Source organism: Panthera tigris, chromosome D2 (genome assembly GCF_018350195.1).
Source record: "Panthera tigris isolate Pti1 chromosome D2, P.tigris_Pti1_mat1.1, whole genome shotgun sequence".
Taxonomy (NCBI): Eukaryota; Metazoa; Chordata; class Mammalia; order Carnivora; family Felidae; genus Panthera; species Panthera tigris.
Window position 1 is genome coordinate 55,257,455 of NC_056670.1, and position 15,635 is coordinate 55,273,089.

General features: G+C 43.4%; 1 protein-coding gene across 1 annotated transcript in view; it reads left to right on the plus strand.

Moving 5' to 3' along the window:
* The first annotated feature begins 8,390 nt into the window (after positions 1 to 8,390).
* LCOR (ligand dependent nuclear receptor corepressor) overlaps positions 8,391 to 15,635 on the plus strand; it is a 142,388-nt gene continuing 135,143 nt past the window's right edge. The window contains exons 1-2 of the mRNA XM_042960292.1: positions 8,391 to 8,511; positions 9,547 to 9,620. The gene's annotated coding sequence lies outside the window, so the exon portion shown is untranslated. The remainder of the gene's footprint in view (positions 8,512 to 9,546; positions 9,621 to 15,635) is intronic.

Below are 15,635 nucleotides of genomic sequence, written 5' to 3' on the forward strand. Positions count from 1 at the left end.
CAGATTCTCTGGAAGCAGAATTGGAGATGGACTTTGGGATGCAAAAGTTTTATTAGGGATTAGCATCTATGAAAGGGAAGGTGGGGTGGGGTTGGGGGAGCAGAATTGGGCAAGGAAAGTAATCAAACTAAGATGAAGGTCAAACTAAGATGAAGGTCGACAAAGCCTCAGCCAACCCAGTGAAGTTGACATATGCTGTCAGTGTCCAGCATCAGGCTGAAATGGCCAGGCTATAACCTGCTAACCCTTAATCACCATATCCTGGCAGCCCCAGTAAGATGGGACCTTGGACAAGATAAGTCTCAGCAGCTGAGGCTAACCCTGAAGCTGGAGACTATGTAGCGATCACACTCCTGCAAGGCAGGCCAGGAGTTCTTTCTCAAAGGAGGATCAGGTTGCTCATCTCCTTGTCTAACATACTCTCCTTTGCTCTTTTTTAAAAAACTGACATCATAATTATTCATGGATCTTTGTTTTTCTTTATAAATTTTGGAAAGTTTTTTTCTTTTCTTTTCTTTTTTTTAAGTTTATTTATTTTTGAGACAGAGAGAGACAGAGCATGAACAGGGGAGGGTCAGAGAGAGGGAGATACAGAATCTGAAACAGGCTTCATGCTCCGAGCTGTCAGCACAGAGCCCGACGTGGGGCTCGAACTCACAAACTGCAAGATCATGACCTGAGCCGAAGTCGGCCGCTTAACCGACTGAGCCACCCAGGTGACCCCATGGAAAGTTTTTTCTAATTCCTTTTGGAATTTTGGTTAGAATGCCACAGAATGTATGCCACTCAATGTGGGGAGAATTGACATCCACTGGGTAGTGGTGTGCCACGTAGACAGCATTTGGGTAGTAAGAAGATGACAATCTTGGAAAGGGTTTGTAGAGGTAGCAGGCCAAGGAGGTAGCCAGCGTGATCAGGAGATTGCCAAATACAGAGGGGATCAAGCAAATAAATAGACTGAAGTCAATATAAAAAAAATACGGGAGCCTAGAGGTGCTTGGTTGGCTCAGCCAACCAACTGAGCGTCCCAACTCTTGATTTTGGCTCAGGTCCTGATCTCACAGTTTGTGAGTTCAAGCCCTGCATTGGGCTCTGCGCTGATGGCATGGAACCTGCTTGGGATTCTGTCTCTCCTTCTCTCTGCCCCTCACCTGCTTGTGCAGTCTCTCTCTCTCTCTCAAAATAAATAAATAAACTTTTAAAAAAGTTACATTTAAAAAAAAATGTGGGAGCTTGGTTTCTCACTGTCAAGGGGGAAAGGCTTGCAAGTATTCAGAGGTACTAGATTGGAATTAAATGCATCAGTGTAAAGTCGTGGTGTTTAAATATATTTAAATATAGATACGGAAGTGGAAATAACTGCATATGTGAGTACATACAGATGATTATATATATATATATATACACATAACATATGTATATATATATATATACATATATATATATGTGTTTCCTAGCGCCGACAATTAATAAGACCTAGTAGCCATGACATCCCAGTAGTAGTGAACACATTGAGCCCAAATCTTGATTTCTAAATACTATCCTCCACCAAAAGTAACCAGGGCTCTGTGGAGAAATGGCTGATTCCAGAGCTGAAATGAGCCTAGAACATTGAGTTGTACCTGAAAATAAGGAAATTGTTTGTAGTATGATGGGGGTATACCAACAGGACAAAGAAGTCAGCTTGAAGTGACTCCCACTGGCAAATCTGGGACAAGTAGGGCATGAAAATAAATAACTATAGCAATACATTACAACCCACTGAATGAAATAGGAGACCATGAGTCTATATTGAGAAAGTAAGTAATGAATAAATAAGTGAAAGGGGAAGAGGGAAAACTTTTTCTTGTATTAGAATGTAAACTAGAAAACACAAAAGAAATGATGAAATAAAGAAATCACTTCTTGATCATCATCATTGTGATGATCAATTCAGGCAATGATTCATAGACCTTAAGGCTGATGGGTAGGGCAAGGGACAGGATATTTGCAGAATCTCAGATTATGTCCCTACAAAATATTTATCAAGTACAAAGGAAACAATGGTGATTTTTTGGTGGAGGAAACCACTTGACCAGATGAGCAAAATTCTCATCACATTGGTGTGAAGAGTTGACATCATCAGCCCTTGATGAGATACATAGAGAACCCAGCCTCATTTCTGTGCTTTTTCTTGTCCAAATGTATGTCTGATTTGAATCTAGTCATGAGGAACACTGTTCATGATCATCCTACAGAATGAAAGACCTGTCCTTTTTAGGACTGTCAAGGTCATAAAAACAAACAAACAAACAAACAAACAAACAAACAAGGAAAGACTGAGGAATTGTACGGGAATCAAAGACACTGAAAATACATGCAGTTGTGAGAATGCAAGCTGGTGCAGCCACTCTGGAAAACAGTACGGAGGTTCCTCAAAAAACTAAAAATAGAACTACCCTACGACCCAGCAATTGCACTCCTAGGCATTTATCCAAGGGATACAGGTGTGCTGTTTCGAAGGGACACATGCACCCCATGTTTATAGCAGCACTATTAACAATAGCCAAAGTATGGAAAGAGCCCAAATGTCCATCGACGATGAATGGATAAAGAAGTGGTGTATATATACAATGGAGTATTACTCGGCAGTCAAAAAGAATGAAATCTTGCCATTTGTAGCTACGTGGATGGAACTGGAGGGTATTATGCTAAGTGAAATTAGTCAGTCAGAGAAAGACAAAAATCACATGACTTCACTCATATGAGGACTTTGAGACAAAACAGATGAACATAAGGGAAGGGAAACCAAAATAATATAAAAACAGGAAGGGGGACAAAACAGAAGAGAGTCATAAATATGGAGAACAAACAGAGGGCTACTGGAGGGGTTGTGGGAGGGGGGATGGGCTAAATGGGTAAGGGGCACTAAGGAATCTACTCCTGAAATCATTGTTGCACTATATGCTAACTAATTTGGATGTAAATTTAAAAAAATAAAAAAGAAAATTTAAAAAAGAAAAGAAAAGAAAATACATGCAGTTAAATTCAATGTAACTTCCTGGACAGGATTCTGGACTAGAAAAGGAAAAAAGACGTTGTTGTTACAGAGAGTGAAAATGTCATGGGGTCTGTATTGTATCAATGTTGATTTCCTGACGTGGATGGGTCTTTTGTTCTGTGGACATACACACTGGATATTTAGGGGTAATAAGGAATCAAGTTTGTAGTTTTCTATCAGATTGTTCATAAAAAGACTCAACAACAACAAAACCATATACTGTATATAGATACAAAGAAAGCAGAAGCAAATGTGGTAAGATATTAACAATTGGGGAATCTGTGAGAAGGGAATATAGGAGTTCTAGCAACTTTTCTATAATTTGAAACTATTTCAAAATAGATATGATACAAATGAGTATTCATATTTAATTTTTGGGACAGGGAGAGACAGCACGAACAGGGGAGGGTCAGAGAGAGACACAGAGTGGAGACACAGAATCTGAAGCAGGCTCCAGGCTCTGAGCTGTCGGCACAGAGCCCGACGCGGGGCTCGAACTCACCGACCCTGAGATCATGACCTGAGCCGAAGTCGGCCGCTTAACCGACTGAGCCACCCAGGCGCCCCGAGTATTCATATTTAAAATAAAAGTGAAAACATATGTTCACACAAAAACTTGTACACAAATATTCATAGCAGCTTTACATATAATAGTCAAAAAGTGAAAGCAATAAAATATCCATCAACTGGAATGGATAAACAAAATGTACATCCATATGATGAAATATTAATTGGCAATAAAAAGGAAGTATTGATACATGCTACAACGTGGATGAACTTTGAAAAACATCGTGCGCAGTGAAAGCAACCAGTCACAAAAGACCACTAACTGTACAATTCCATTGACCTGAAATGTCCAGAAGAAGAAAATTCACAGACACAAAAAGTAGACTAGTTGTTGCCAGGGGTTGAGGAGAGCAGGGAATGGGGAGTAACTGCTAACTCATACGGAGTTTCTTTGGTGCTGATGAAAATGTTACAGTAGTGATTGTGGTGATGGTTGCACAGCTCTGTAAATATACCGAAAACCACTGGTGGGTAAATTTGACAGTATGTGAAACATATCTCAATACAACTTTATAAGGAAAAAAATGTCACAGACAAACATATAACATAAAGTCAAAAAGTTTTCTGGGCACACAGGCAGACTGAAAAGGAAGGAACTTTGAAAATCTGTACTAAGCAAGAAGAGCCACTCCCTGAGAAGTTCCACCAAAGATCAGAGCTTCCCTTCTGTCCACCAGGCCTTGTCCCTCACACTAGGTCCCATATCCCCTATAGTACAGGAGGCAGAATAATGTGAAGATTAGGCATCTAGCTCTGCAGTCAGATTGCCTGGGTTTGAATCCAAATCTACTATAACCTATGTGACCATGGGCAAATCGCTTAACTTCTCTGTGCTCTGTTGTAAAATGGGGATACTTGATTGGGTTGTTGTGAGGAATAAAAGACCTAATCCATTAAGAGTGCTTTCAAAAGTGTTACTTATTGGAATTCATTAGAAGCTATGGTTCTTTTGTTTTAGCTTACTTTTATTTTAATTTTTTTTTTTAACGTTTATTTATTTTTGAAACAGAGAGAGACAGAGCATGGACGGGGGAGGGTCAGAGAGAGGGAGACACAGAATCCGAAACAGGCTCCAGGCTCTGAGCTGTCAGCACAGAGCCCGACGCGGGGCTTGAACTCACGGACCGCGAGATCATGACCTGAGCCGAAGTCAGACGTCCAACCGACTGAGCCACCCAGGCGCCCCAAGTTTTAGCTTACTTTTTGAGAGAGAAAGAAAGAGAGAGAGCATAAGTGGAGGAGGGGCAGAGAGAGAGTGAGAGAGAATCCCAACCAGGCTTTCACAGCATCAGAGCCCGTCGCGGGACTTGAACTCACAATCCGTGAGATCATGACCTGAGCTGCAATCAAGAGTCAGATGCTTAACTGACTGTGCCATCCAGGCACTCCAGGAGACATCTTTCTTTAAAAGGCTCCAATCCATTTTATCCTCTCATTTCTCTGACATCACTTCCCTATTAAAAGCCACCTACAACCAATCAGACACAAGCTTGATATAATTCTGACCAATGAGTCCTATGGTTCACAGAGGCTACCCCCTACTCTCTGATAGTCACTCTCTGTGCTCCTTGCCAAAACTCACTCCGGGAATGAGGATATGCCTCAGGGAATGTTGTTTTCAGAGGCCAACGTCATAGCTGTTACTCCTTCATGCTCTTATATTGTAACAAGCATCTTGGTTTCCTGTCATCCTGTAGACTGGACAAACAGATGGGAGCCTAATCATGAGAGTTGATACTCATTTCATGCTAACAACGTGTCAGCCATGGTACATGATTGTTTCATTTCATCTTCACGCAATCTCCATCTTGTAGACTATTATCCTCTGTCACATGAGGAAACTGATGACCAGAAAAGTTGTCAAGGCCACACAGGTTCTAAGGGCTGGAATGAAGATTCTAATCAGTCTCTCTGTATCTTCAGATTCTACTCTCTTAACCAATGTGTTGTATTGCTCGATCCTCCCCAGAATGGGAAAAAGCTTGCAGCTGAGATTCTATTCCAGGGTAGCCAAAAGAGTTAGAGGTCAGAAATTATGTGTTAGATATATTTGTCTAGGACACTGCCTGACACATGACAGGAGCTCAGATTTTTGTCAAACTGCTCAACTATGCAGTGGAACATCACCTCTCACATGGAATTAAATGAATCTGCTGCATGCAGAGTCCTGCTTCTACTTGCAGGAAGATGAGAGGGTTTGGGAGGCAGAGAGAAATTAGCTAGAATTCTGGTTCTGCCATTTGGTAACGTTGTGATCTTGGATAAAGGCACTTAACCCCTCTGAGTCTTGAATCTATAATCTGGAAAATGTGAAAAGTAGGTAAAAATAATACCTACTTCATGGTATTGTTATTCAGATGGAATGAAATAAAGTTGCAATGTTAAACATACTCAATAAATGATAGTTATTATTAGTGCCCCCTCATCCTTTTTTCCAAATAGGCCTTTGTGAGAGGTCAACTATATGTTGGTTCCCAACTTAAATAAGTGAAGCAACAATTGCAATTCAAAGTGGAGTAGTAGAAATAGAATTGAATTAAGAATTGGGAAATCTGGCTTCCTGCCCCCCCCCCCCCTTTCTGGCTTTTCTTGTCCACCTTCTACCCAGCAGCTATGCAACCTTGGTCGAGTCACTTTATTTGTCTGGGCTTGTAATTCCATACCTCAAATTAGAGTTGATCTCTGAAGTCTCTAGGATCCTCTTAATCTGCATGTCTGAGACCCCTTAAAAGATTATGTTAAGGAAGTATTACCCTTGGCTCAATCATTTTAAACAGATTATATGGGTAACTGGAAAATATATTCACTAACTCATTTTAGAATTACATGTTGTTGTTCATTTATTTGAAACTTTATGAAGCATGCTTCCTCCCCAAACCATAGAAACTTGGTGAAAAGCTGCAAGACGCAAACCTACCACCTAGTGGTGAGGAAAAGAAGATTCAGATTGAAGATAAAAGATGTCCTGCCATCCATCACATGTGCAGGGTGCCTGTCCTCAGCAATCTTTGATCTTGTATTTGTCCTTTCCCCTCACCACTCAGGATAGTTTTGTGTACACAGAAATTCAATATTTCCTGACTTAATAGTTTGCTCATTTGACAGCACTCTTTAGCCAATGAAATAACGTGGACTTTTGAAAATTGTGGAATAATCATTGGTGTTAGATTTGGGAAGCAGTGATGCCTTTCTACTCATACATCTCAAACCAGTTCTGCCCAAGAGTCCCAAGCAGTCCACCTCTTCTTTTTTTTTTTTTTTAATTTTTTTAAATGTTTTTATTTATTTTTGAGACAGAGAGAGCATGAGCAGGAGAGAGAGAGGGAGACACAGAATCTGAAGCAGGCTCCAGGCCCCGAGCTGTCAGCGCAGAACCCGACGCTGGGTTTGAACTTACAGACTGTGAGATCGTGACTTGAGCTGAAGTCGGTTGCTTAACCGACTGAGCCACCCAGGCGCCCCCAGTCCATCTCTTTATGGATAGACACAACATTCCACAAGTGCCTGGTTCAAGGAACCAGGACCGCTGCTTTGAAAAGACACAAATCAATACACCAATGGGATTCTTGCAAGTATTTAATGACTTTGTTTTACCTACTACAGTAATTAAAATTAAGTCTTCATGTTTAAATTTAAATATCTAAAAGCAGGAATGCACCATCTTTAAGCTTAAACCCAAAGGTGAGGAGGAGGCCAGAATCCTAGGGTATTGGGCTTATTGGTAAAGAGGAATCTATTTTCCATTTAAAAATTTTGCTTTTCTAGTCAGCCCCCGCTTTCTCCTTTCGTTCCATTTTCTCTTTCTTTCCCAAATAACAGCCAAGTAATTACGATCAGAATTGTTTAAACGGAACAGGTAGCGTCCTAAGTCCTGGGACTTAATTATCCCAGGTTTTCACCTGAAAATCTCTTTGGTTACTGAAAATATTTCTCGAGCCTTTCTTGAAATATGGAATTATGCTATTTTCCAACACTCTGCTTTACGTATTGTTAATTTAGCCTTATTTTGAAATACTATTTTCACTTTAGTACGATTTTCTTTAACTTCTCTCCACACACGAGGGGTTCCGAATATTGCCACTTTGAGAATTTCGCCTATGATCAATCAGCCTTGCTAGTAGAAACCTCCTCGTTTTTCGTTTAATTTAAAACGCCTGGTTTCCATTTTTACTGTGTTTACGAACGTTGCCCAAGACTTCCAATGACTTAATGAACTACACCCTTCTCACGTTTTACAACTTTGGGGCTATGTGATTCCACGGGCATCCGGGCATTTACTCTTAACTCGGCTTCTTTAAGCAGGCTCCCGAGAGGAGCCGTTTCGGCCGAGAAGTTTAGAGAAGCAGTTACCACGGAACTCGCAACAGTTGGTGTCGGGCGATAGGCAGGTTAGAAATGATAGCTGGGGCTAGTTTAAGAAACACAAAGTCCAGGGAAGGGAGAGGAAAGGGCAGCCGTGGCCTTGGGGTACAGTGCGGAGGCGGTGCAGGGTCGCGGTGGAGGGGGGGGGGCGCGCGAGTTCCTGCTCCCGGAAGGGGCATTCCTGGGCCGCCAAAGCAGGCGGCGGCTGCGGCCAAGGAACGCAAGGACCGCAGTCGAGCGCCCGCGCCGTGCCAATTGCTGGGTCGACGCACTGCCAGTCCGCCCCCGGGACGACGCCGGGGCCACGGCGAGGTGAGGCCGGCCCTGCCCCCGCGCCGCCCCCGGCGGGAGGCGCGACGCCCAGGCCGCGGGTGCGTGCGCGGCCCCGGGCGACGCGGCTGGGCGTGCGCGGGGCCGCGGCGGAGGCAGGGCCGGGCGGGCGGCAGAAGATGGCGAGGGTGTGTAGGCGGCAGCAATGCTCCGTTGAGAGACGCGGCTTTCGGCAAGAACTGGACTCGTGGCGCCACAAGCTCATTCACTGTGTAGGTGAGACCCTCCCCCTGCCGCCTCCGGCCCTCGGGCCGCCACGCCACCGGCTGCCCCGGACAAGGGAGGGAGCCGGGACAGAGGGAATTGCTGCTCCGGCCCGCCCGCCCTCTTTGGCTCGGGCGTCCCCCTCCCCCACCCCCCGGAGTGCGGGCGCGCGCGACCTCCGGGCGGGCTCTCCCCCGCTCGGGTCTGAGCGCGCGCGCCAGCCCCTCCCCTCCGCGCGCCTTCCCCGGGGCGGGCACTCGGGCGGGAGCGCGTGCCCCCTCCCTCCCCCGCCTCCCCTTTTCCCCGCCCGGCGGCCCGGCGCCGCCGAGGGCTTATTGTGGAGACTCGCCCCGCGGCGCTGCCGCCTGACTGGGGGCGCCGCCTCCGGTCCTGCGGAGCCGGGCGCGCGGGGGGGGGGGGGCGGGGGCGTGCTGGACCCTGGCTCAGCCCCCTTCTCCGCTCTGGCCGGCGCCTTCCCCCTCCTGCGCTTCCCCTCCCCCACGCACGGCGGCGCGCGCCCCACTCCCCGCGTGCACGCGCGGCGGCGGGCGGGCGGGCGCCCGGCGCTCGGGCGTGTGCGAGGCGTGAGGTGGAGATGGGGGCGGAGGGAGCCGGAGCTGTCACAGGCCCCGGGTCCGCCTGACCGAGCCAAGTAGGGTGTCATGGCCGCGGGGGGCAGCGGCTGCACTTCCTCTGCGGGCGGCGGTGGCGGCGGTGGCGGCGGCGGCCGGGGAGTTAATCCTCGACGCTCGGGTCGGTGTGTGTGTATTTGTGTTCGGTGTGTGCGCGGCGGGGAGGAAGGGGGTGGGACCGGTCCGACCGGGAAGCTGGAGCGGGGGTCGCTCTTGTCCCCTTAGGGGATTTACCGGAGCCGCCGCCTCGCCGAGAGCCTCGCCGCACCCCCCCTCCCCCCGCCTCCCGGGCCTCGGGTGGCTTTTTCCCCCACGGGCAGGAGGGAGTGTGGACGGGGGCGCCCCGGGAGGGGCCGGGCGGCCGAGCTGCGCCTCTCACACTGTGTGTTTTGTCTGTTTTTCTCTCCCAAGGTCCCGTTTCCCTCTGTGCGGCGGCCGGCGGGACCATAAGGGCTTAACTCATATATTTAACCCCCCTCCAAAAAGTAAGTGGCCCGTGTGGTGTCTCCGCTCCGCCCGCCGCCCCCTAGCCCCAGTCCATCCTTGTGTCTGACTCTCCTGTCCTCCAGCATTGTTATTTCCCCATCTTTGCTTCTGTGCTGCTGCTGTGTGGGGAAATGCTCTCTCGTGCTTTTCCGTCCCCCAGGCCCAGTTCTCGGGGAGGCGCAGAATTCCAGCCCCTTCCTCCCCCTCTCCCCCCGTGGGGAATATTCTTGGGAACCAGGTCTTCCACAGCAGAATCTAGGAGATTTTGTCCGTTCGCTCGGGCCCCTCATCCCCTCCTTCCCGACAGGGTTTCGTTGGAAGGAATTATGCAAATCCTGCTTTCTGGTGTCCATTCAGCGGCAATTTCATGCGGTGAGAAGTTCTCTTTGTTGTGCGAGGGGGAGAACAGACACTGATTTAATAGACATATCTGTTGGGGGGAAGGGTGGAGGGGGTGTGGAGAGGCTCAGTTTGGAAGAATTACAGCACTTGGTTAGCTCAGTGTCTTTGTGTTTGAGCTTTCTGGCTTGACAGGAGGGTATGTCCTTTACAGTGTCCCATAAGAGATGTTTTCTGTAATAGATTAAAAAGCAAAACTGAAACTTTAAGTAAGTGAAACATAAGGTAACCTTTACCTAGGGAATGTAAGCCCTTCCATCTCTGCAGTGTTTCATTATAAGGATACATGTGAATTTTGTTAAGAATTTAGACTGTAACGTCAAAATTAACATAGGTAACAATGCTTTAAGGTATCTGATATCACTTTGGTTGTCCACAGGTTAAAAGTACATCTTAAAACGTGCCTGTGTAAGTAATAAAGGCACGAATCAATTTTTTGGTGTAATTTGACTTGTGGATATATTTTAAAATTTTCTTTCTGCCGATCCAAGCCTACCTCTGCCCTCTAGAAAGCCTTTTGGTTGTCATTTATCATTTATTCTATTCTGTCTCTGCTTGTGTTTTTTCAGACCTATCATACGTTTGCTAAAATTTTATGTCAGATGAAGCACTTTATGAATTACTTATTAGTTGTAACCATCATATGAAAGGCATGTGGCTTTTGAGAAGCGTGAAATTAGTGAATTTTCAGAATTGTGAATATACTGAAATCATTTTGAAGACTTTTTCATGTTTTTGTTTCACTTTTTTCATGATTTTTTCAGTGGGGCTTTTTAGGTTTTAAAAGATTACTGTTTTAAAAGTTACTGTTAGTTAAGATGGTTTTAATGAGTTGTTTATCTTATTCTAATTCTGTTTGCTTTGAATCCTTGCCTTCTGCCTCAGGCTCCCTTTTTATCCGTCCTTGCTAGTGTTTGTGGTTACTTACTGCTGCTTGACAGGATCTTTTTTTTTTTTTTTTTTTCTTTTCTTTCAATGACTAATAAAGTCTGGTAAATATCTGAATTGAATATCAAATTTTGATTCATTTTTTGAGGGAGGATTTTAATCTGGTCATCCGTTTTCTTAAAGCATAGTTTTAAATCCAAATTTCCACTTTCAATGTAGTAAAGTTCAGGAGGTATTTAAAGTCCAGAGTGCAGAGCAGTAATACACAGTTGATAGTCTCCCAGCTAAAATCAATTAATTGGGATTCATATTTTCTTTTTTATTATATGTAATTTCTTTAAGAGAAGCGTTCTAAGTAAATCAATTGTAGTGTTAACTTTCTATACTTAAAAGGGCCAGCAGTGATTCTTAGTGCAAAAGGCAACTACTTTGTCACTAGCAAATGTAATAATTCCTCGTTTCCTTGTTTATTTTAATGAGATTGGTTCTGAACAGTTAACCTTCTATGTGATTCTGTTGACTGATTGTCTTAGTACTTTAGGGTCATTTGGTTTCTAAATGGTATTTAATTGGTAGCAGTCTTTGGGTTAAAAATGAATTCTCATTTATTTCCAAAATCAAATTCTTCTATTTTGGGGGGCTATTTGGTGGGATGCATTGAGATTGTGGAGGTGTTTTGTTTCTATTATTAGGTTTCACTTGTATTGGAATTAGTAGCAGTTTCAGACAGTGATTATGATCAAAATGGATATTTGGTAACCAGGTGATTATTGAGATGTCCTCTGGGACTTTGGTAGTCCATATTCCAGGAAGATTGAGGTTCTCTCTGCTGCTTGGTGTGTTGTCAACTATTGCTTGGCTGCTCCTCATCCTTGCTGTATTCTCAAAAAGCTCTTCCCAGTGTAGGGAAAGTTTTGTTGATTTCAGGTTAGCTCTGGCTTGGCTGAAAAAGGATAGCATAGTAAATCTTTTTGACTTACACAGTCGTTTCAAATTGTCCTGATTCCCTCAAATGTGCTTGTAGCTGGAGCAGTTAGTTCTAGGAAGTGTCTGAATAATGGCATTTAAAAAACATTTTTTAGCCTTACGGGGCTACACTGGATGACCTGTAATTTCTTTCAGAGAATTAAGCATTCATCGTGTGTGGGGACTTGCCACTTCGGAGCACCCACCTAATTCTGTAGCTGCTTGTATTAATGCTGTTTTTAGGAATGAAAGGCAGTTAGGTGAGTACTTATTTGATTTAAATTTGTACCTGACACTGGGTAGACAAAAGTATTGGGTAAGCTACCCTGACCTTCAGGAGCTTTTAGTACATAGAGAAGATCTGGTGTATTCAATAATAGTACAAAGTAAAATATACCATATTGTTGCGCAAGAAAGTTCTAGGAGTGTTTAGAAGTGAAAAATCTCTTGAGATGATATAGGAAGGCTTTATGAAGAGGGTGGCAAATTTTTGCTTCATTTTGATGTGATGGGCATTTCTTTCATGAGAAACAAGTAAAAATGGCAAAGGATGAGAATGAATTTAAACTGTTTAAGTCTATTTAAACTACAGTCTGTGATTCATGTAGCGGATGTATAGGTGATAGTTTTGCAAAGGTAGGGTGTAAGGTTTTCTACTGCAGGTTAAAGTGGGGTCTCTTTGTTAGGCACCTTGGGGTTTATAATACATTTCTGTCCTTAGTTCAGAGGAGGAATGTTTCCTTTATTTGAGGATTCCATTGTGGAACTCACCAATGACTATAAAACAACTATATTGTTTTTTAAATCACCTTAACAGGGATGATATTGTTATCCAAAACAGTGTCTCTTCTGCATAAACTCTTTTGGAGGCTATACTTTATTTCATCACACAAAACCTATTTTTGGAATTGCCTAAAACCAGTGGTGTGTGTATGCTTTGAATATCCTTACTATTGACAAATTTTCATCCTTAGAGGGTGCATTTGGTATTTGGAAACAGTTGAAAAGTATTTTTTTGCGGCAAATAAAGGTGTATGTGAAATAACAAGATTGATTTTCTTTCCTGGTTTGCAAACTGGCTGTGAAGCTCAGCAAAGGGGTTTGATTTGTTTTGATATGCCTCAGAACTTCTCTTTTTTTTTTTTTTTTAATTTTTAATTTTTAAGTTTTTTTTTTTTTTTTAATCTCAGAGAGAGAGACCGAGCATGAGCAGGGGAGGGGCAGAGAGAGAGGGAGACACAGAATCCGAAGCAGGCTCTGAGCTGTCAGCACAGAGCCGACGTGGGGCTCAAACTCAGGATCCGCGAGATCATGACCCCAACCGAAGTCGGACACTCAACCAACTGAGCCACTGCGCCCTTCTGTTGATTCTTAATTCTTTTATGTCTACCCATATGCTATATGGAATCTGGACATTGGATAGATGTGAATAAACAAAGCTGTTGTTTTGTAGTTTGAAGTTAAAAATTTACCATCACTAACCTCCAAATTATCTTTTACTCTTTGTGAATATTTAAAAAATCTTTTTACTATTCCTTATAGTTGCACATTGCTTTTGGGATTATTCCAGAGTGAATTATTAGCTCATTTTATTGATTGTCTCTTGTCTGCAGGAAGTATCCCAAGTACAGTGGCTCATACCCTGAATTTTGTTTTCAATTGACATATAATTTATGTACCATAAAATTCATTCTTTTAAAGTATACAGTTCAACGAATTTAGTTTATTCACTACATTGTGCAAACATCACTAATTCCAGAACACTTTTCAATACCCAAAAAAGAACCCCCATACCCATTAGCAGTCATTTTCCATTTGTCCTGTGCCTCAGCCATTGGCATCCCCCAGTCTACTGTCTGTTTCTGTGGATTTGCCGATTCTGGACATTAAATATAAATGTAATGATACAATACATAGCCTTTTGCATCTGGCTTCTTAGCATGTTTTCAAGATTCATTCATGTTGTAGCTTGTATCAGCACTTATTTAATTTTTTTTTTTTAATGTTTATTTATATTTGAGACAGAGCATGAGCATGAGCAGGGCAGAGGCAGAGAGAGAGGGAGACACAGAATCTGAAGCAGGCTCCAGGCTCTGAGCAGTCAGCACAGAGCCCGATGCGGGGCTCAAACTCGTCAACTATGAGATCATGACCTGAGCTGAGGTCAGATGCTCAACTGACTGAGCCACCCAGGTGCCCCTCACTTTTCTTTTTTATGGCTAAATAATATTGCATCGTGTGGACATACTGTGTTTATCGTTTATCAGTTGATGGGCATTTGAGTTGTTTCCCCATTTTGCCTATTATGAATTATGTTGCTGTGAACATTTGTTTTCACTTTTCTTGGGTCATGTGAAAACTGTTTTAACTTTTTGAGGAACTGTCAAACTGTTTTCCAAATTAGCTGCAGTATTTTACATTCCCACCAGCAACATAGGAGGATTCATTTCTTCACCTCCTTGCTAACACTTGTTATTGTCTGTCTTTTTGATTATAGTTCTTGTAGTGGGTAGGTCTGAAGTGGTATGTCATGGTTTTTATTGGCATTTCCCTAGTGATCAGTGGTATTGAGCATTTTTTTAAAGCTTAGAGAGTGACACCGTGAGTGGGGGGTGGGGTGCAGAGAGAGAGAGAGAGAGAGAGAATATGAATGAGAATCCCAGGCAGGCTTTGCATTGTCACAATGGAGCCTGATGCTGGGCCTGAACTCATGAACCATGAGATCATTGACCTGAGCTGAAACCAAGAGTTGGACTCTTAACCAACAGAGCCACCTCGAGGCACCCGGAGCATTTCTTCACATGCTTGTTGGCCATTGGTATATTTTCTTTGGAGAAATGTGTTTTTAGATCCCTAGCTCATTTTAAAATTGAGTTATTTTTTTATTGTTGATATATAAGAGTATATTCTGGATGCTAGATCCACATTGGTGTATGATTTGCAAATATTTTTTCTCAAAATCTCAATTTAAGAATAATTACTGATCAGGGGCGCCTGGATGGCTCAGCCAGTTAAGCATCTGACTGTTGGTTTCAGCTCAGGTCATGATCTCCTGGTTTGTCAGTTCCAAGCTCACATCAGGCTCTGTGCTGACAGTGCAGAGCCTTCTTGGGATTCTCTCTCTCTCTCTCTCTCTGTCTCTCTCTCTCTCTGCTGCTCCCTGCCTCCCTCTCTCTTTTTCTGCCTCTCTCTCTCACTCAAAATTAAAAAACAAAAAAACTTAAAGAATTACAGATCAGAAGGGAAACTGCAGTATACCTTGTAAAAGGAATAAAGTGAAAGGAGAGAACTAGAATTACTCAGAAGGCTGCTTTAACATTCTTTTCTATGAATTATTAAAATTGTGCATGGCTTTTTAAAAGTAATCTCTGTACTTAACAAGGGGCTTGAACTCCTGACCCCAATATCAAGAGTCACATGCTCTACCACTGAGCCAGCCAGTCACCCCAAAATTGTTGGTTATTTTGTGTCATAGCACAAATATACTTTGCTATCCTAATCTTCAAAATTCTTGCCTGGAATTTCTGGGGCTTGAATTCACAACCCTGAAATCAAGACCTGAGCTGAGATCAAGAGTAGGATGCTTAACTAAGCCGCCCAAGTGCCCCCAAATTCCTGCTTTTCTATAGTGAGGGTTCATATATCAAGTTCACATAGTGTGGCAAACCACATTATTCAAATCTGTTCTGTACTTGAGTTTTAGATAGTAAATAACAAAGAGGGAAACCTCTGTATAAATATTGTGTCTGAATTTATTGTTT